Genomic DNA, 5,862 nt, shown 5'->3' with positions numbered 1-5,862 from the left:
ATATTGGCTGTGGGTTTGCTGTAGATGGCCTCTATCACTTTAAGAAATGTCCCTTCTATACCTATTTTCTTAAGTGTTCTGATCATGAAAGGATGTTGGACATTATGAAAAGCTTTTTCTGCATAAATTGAGAGTATCATATGGTCTTTGTTTTTTAATTTGTTTATGTGATGTACCATATTTATAGATTTATGTATATTGAACCAGCCTTGAGACCCTGGGATAAAAGCCACTTGGTCGTGGTGTATAATTTGTTTGATGTGTTGCTGGATTCTGTTTGCTAGGATCTTTTTGAATATTTTTGCATATTCATTAGATATATTGGTCTATTATTTTCTTTTCTTGTTGAGTCTTTTCCTGGTTTGGGGATCAGGGTGATATTTGCTTCATAGAATGTGTTGGGATTTCTAAGTAAAGTCACCACAAGATTAGAAAAACAAGTATCACATGTACTCAAAACCTATGTGCAACTAGGAAATTCATAGTCACATGTCCACATGAGACCAAAATTCTATAAATTTTAAGAATATGGGAGAGAAGGAGGGAGTTCAGTATGTTCTCACTTAACAGATACTATGTATGGCTAAATGGCACACTCTTAGTGAAGGACAATAGCTACAACTCTGACTTTTACCTTATGTGTGTAAACTATATAACCTAATTGTTTGTACCATTATATTAATCTGAAATTTTAAAACATAAAAAAATCAAATATAAACAAAACAAAACAAAACAACATTTACAAAATCTCTTTATGTAGAGCTGTTTGGAAGATGATTTTATAAACTAACTCAGGTACACATAAAGAGGAAAATGATAGAAGATGTTAAGATTTTATGGTACTGAAAAAAGTAATATTCCTCAAATAAAACATCATATACAGTGTGATGATCCATACTACATTATCCATATAGTAGGACAATGTAATTAATTCTTTAAGTTATGAATTATATTGTGATATTAGTTGAAATAAATTGAACATATACCATGCATTACAAACTTTCCTTTTTGCTAAAATGCGTAGGAAAATCTAACAGTGTATCACACTGACAAGTAGAAATAAAAATATCATAGTCAAAGTCTGAGTCTAAAAGCATGTTATACATGTGTAGTATACTGAGCTTTATTCCATGAAATTCATCAGGTTAACAGTGATCAGCAGTAGGAACTCAAAGAGAGTCCACATAATTGGAAAGTGAACCACTAAACCATGTATTCTCAAAATTAAAAACACATCTAAATCACTAGTGGCCATTATTAAATTAGTATTTCTAAAGCCAGCATTGAATCTTCATTTTACTTGACTTGGTTTGGTTTGATAAGATCATAGGTGATCTAGTGAACCTAGTTTCAGGACCATACTTTAAGAAATACTGACGGACATGTAGGAAACAAATATCCAAATACTAACAAATGTAGTTAGTACATTTGTTATACAAATGTTATTTGTACATCTATTTTCTCTGTTATACATTTCACTTGTAGTTTATAGGAGAAATGTGAATGATTTAAAGTCAGTTGTGCTATTTGAACTTGGAAACATAGAGAGAACAGAATAACCTTCTCATTTGATATGATCATAGAGAATATTACTAAGATATTCCCCAAAACTAAAATGGAAGGTAATAAAATGTAGTTTTTAATATATGTATGGGGCATGTTTTTTATCATGAAACTTAAAAACAATTGTCAGTAGGAGGAACTAAAGACATACACAGAAGGAATGTCTGGAAAAAAATCTTTGGTTAGAAATAATCTCCTGGAAAATGATAAACATTTTATTATCACCATTTTTCAATAACTTTTCTGTATTTCCAAATCCATGGAACCATGACAAACATTTTATGTTTCCAAAACATAGTTCCATGTACTATCTAATAATTTCATACTCACGTATGATCATTCATTTTTTAAGCTATTATTTTCTTGCTAAAATCTTTGTCTTTTGGGTTTTGTAGTTGTTGAGAAAAGGACTAGAACTGAGCAAATTTCTATATGATTTTTTGTTGTCTAGACGATCACATGATCATTTTGTATATGGATTCCAACTCCTAGACTTTTAACAGTTTATAGAATTTGTCCACTTTGTGCAGACTAAATAAAATCAATGTAAAGACCAATAAAAGCATTTTGTATAATCATATTTAAAGAATTCATATTTTACACTAGTCACTTGCCCTCATTCACAAAAGTGCTTTATTACTTGTAATATGCTATATCTCATTTTTAAAGCTTCTACTCATTTTTTAAAAAATATTATCTCAGTCAGCTCTTGAGAGTAAAGTGCAGGAGCCCTATAATAAATTCATAGATCTCTTACAGTTAGCCCTCTCTAAATAAGTGGAGAATGCCACTGTGGTTGACACACTTCTCTCACAATTTGCCATCAAGTTGGCAAATTTATAAAACCAATTACATACAACAGTTTTAACTTATTACATAGATGACACTTCTAGCAGCAAATCAAAAAAAGTTCTTCATGATTGCTATAAACACTTTCAAAGACAAATTTCTCAACATGGATTAGTAATTGCCTCTGAAAAAATTACAAACTTAACCCCATTTCCTATTTAGGATATAAATTAACTGACTCCACTGTTTACCCTCAAAATGTTCAGTTCTCCAACTCAATTAATTTTAAATCATTTATAGCAATTATTAGGTCACATTAATCAGCTTAGACCTGTTTTAGAAATTCGTAATTATCAGTTGCCTCATTTATCTGACACTTTAAAAGGTGACCACAAAGGGACCCCCAGACCGCTTCAGTTAAGTGCTGTGTAAGTGCTTCCAGGGAAGCCTAGCGGTTGCCTAGACAAATGGGCCTTGGGATGCAGTGCTCCAATGCTCTTAGAATAGCACTGCTAGGAAAGTTATCCTGGGAGTCCTCAGGCTTTGCACTTATGCATCTGTCACCCCTAATCCCTGTTGTCCACCTGCTTTATTCTGGTGGCACACTGAAAACTTTAGTTCTCATCAGTTCTGATTTTGTTTGTGAGAAATTTGGTGTTTCTATATCTGGTGTTTTTTATGGAAACTCAAGAGTTCAATCCCAAATGACTGCAAACTGGGGCATATTATGTCTGATAAGTCTCAGTATGGGTACCCCTCCCATAACTAAAAAGCAAGGAAATTTTACTACAACATGGCCAGACCAATGTATCTCTCACCTTGACACTAGAGAAAAGTGGTCTTTGAATGGGTCCTTGAATTATTATAATAATGTTACATTGTATAAAATAACAAGTCTGGTTAAAACACTTATTTTTTTTCTGGGTAGAAATTATGAGTTCAAAAGCAGTAATTAAGACTATATTTAGATATATAATTTATGGGAAGTAAAAATGTTAACAAAAAACAGCTTAAAATGATAACTAACCCAGGTAAACTGTTAAGATCAATAAGTTAAGTAATTAAAAATTAATAGTCTTAATAACAATATATGTTTAAAAGACAGCAAATATAAATTCTGCTTCTGTCTGTCTTCATCTATGCATGTATCATGTGTTTTTGATATTTCACTATCAAAATATGCAAAAAAGTTCTAATTAATGGCTTAAAGAAAGAAAAAGAAAAAGTAAGCACTTACATAAAGTATTTTATTAGGAAAACAGAAAAGAACTCAAATCTCTTTTTCGTTCAAACGACTTTGGCATTTTTTGATAAATATAATTAGTCTTAAACTTGTTATTAAAATTAGATGCTTAAAGATTATAGAACTGCTATTCCTGTAATATTTTTAAATGTTGCTGGATTTGACTGTGAGCTTGTGTTCTTGATTGTTAGTTTCTGAATTCTGAGGTCAGATAGGTAGGTGGCTGTAGTGAGGCCTAGGGAAATGTTCTCCTTGCCTGGGGCAGAAGCTACAAGGCATGTTCTAGACCACATGACCTTTTCTCTGCTCCAATTTTTTCCCCTGGCTATTCTGAGAAAAAGTGAATGTTTTAATCTTCCGGCTTTCTGTCTTGAACTCTGCACCCGGTAAATGAATTAAGAACACAGATAGGTCCAGTCCTTTGCGGTCATCTTTGATATCACATGGCTGTGTGAGACTTAGGAAGACAAGGAAAAGACATAAAAAATGATGCCTACGTAGTGGTTTCAAAACACTTTTCAGTAACATAAACTGTAAAGTCATGTTATGTTTAATAAAATGTCTGAGTCATTTGTAAAATATAATACTTTGTTTATTCTATTTGAACAAATATTTTAAGCCTTTGATATTTGACAAACTCTCCAAAATTAGAGCTCTAAATTCAATCTTTCGAAATATTAAGAGCACTGAAAGTCTGATAAAGACATACTAAGCTTATTTTGTGTGTTTAAACTGTATAGGAAATATTGTCAAATATGAAATGGTTAATTTTCTGTAGATTATGTTTATATATGCATATATTCTAATATTATAAAGTAATAGTCTGTCTTAGTGTATGCTATCAATGATAATTTTTGATTTATCTCAGAAAGTGTTTTTTGTAATTGTCTAAGTCCAAAGTTTATCCTTCAAGAAAAAAAATGGAAAGGTTTATAGGTTCTCTTGAATACCAGACTGCCAGAACCTTTTACCTATTACCTTAGGTAATAACCAGATGGATAGTGTTTCTCAAAAAGAAATATTTACTGTGTCAGTACAAAAGACTTTAGCTTCTCATGCTTTTCATCATCAAAATGCCAAAGGATTAGCATGTCAATTCAAATTACCTAATGAACTTCCAAAACAACTATTATAGCCTTGCCTCAGTTGTTAAGCCCTCCAAGGACCTTCCCTTAAAGAAAGCTCCCAACCCTGAAGGTTTACACAATAACTAACTATGGCAAACAAATGTTACAGGTTATCCATCATTTAAAACACTTAAATTTATCCATGTCACTGTTAGCATTCACAGCAGGTACATCCACACTATACTATTAAATGGGGAAAAAATGAAAACCTCGCCATGCAGTCTCCCATCTGCCAGAATGTTTTACTCATATGGGAATTCCCAAAAAACTACAAAACAGGCAATGGCCCATGTTATAACAGTAATACTTTTCAAAACTTTCTTCTTAATTGGCAAATTATAGGAATACTTTATAACCCCACACCAAACCTTTGTCAACATGCTGACTGCATTTCAAAAATTATATTAAAAAACAAAAACAGTACTCACCACAGAGATTTTATCAAGAAAGCCCTTAAAACTATTAATCTTTTCAATTGAAATTGTGATGATTTTTTCTGCATTTCAATGACACTTCCTTTTTTCTTTCTTTCTTTTCTTTTTTTTTTTGAGACAGAGTCTCACCTTGTCACCCTTAGCAGAGTGCTGTGGTGTTGCAGCTCACAGCAACCTCCAACTCCTGAGCCTAGGCAATTCTCCTGTCTCAGCCTCCTGAGCAGCCAGGACCAAAGCGCCCATTACAACACTTGCCTATTTTTTGTTGCAGTTTGGCCGGGGCCAGGCTCGAACCCATCACCCTCAGTACATGGGGCCGGCATCCCATTCACTGAGCCACAGGTGCTGCCCTCAATGGCACTTTCAAAATGCCTCCAAGCCAACATGGCTAGAGGTTCAACAGGTGTTCCTGTGATCCTAAGACTTGACTCAGTGAGAAGGACTTTATCCAGTCTTAACATAGGAGAGAGGGTATGTAGGTGTTTCCATACCAACAGGTCTGCATGATTCCTAAAGAAAAGGAACAAACATAAGCTAAAAGGACCACTTCAACTCACAGCTGATCCAAAAGCCCTTTCATTAGATGAGTCTTCAGCAGAATCCACAAGTACTTCTGCCTCAAATGCAAGGGGAACTCCCAGTGATATGGAGATCACTTAAGAAATTATTCCAAAGCTCAGTGCCTGTAGCTCAAGTGGCTAAGGCG

This window comes from Otolemur garnettii, unplaced genomic scaffold (assembly GCF_000181295.1).
Source record: "Otolemur garnettii isolate 467f Iridium unplaced genomic scaffold, OtoGar3 scaffold00227, whole genome shotgun sequence".
Taxonomy (NCBI): Eukaryota; Metazoa; Chordata; class Mammalia; order Primates; family Galagidae; genus Otolemur; species Otolemur garnettii.
Note: the sequence above shows the minus strand (reverse complement) of the source record.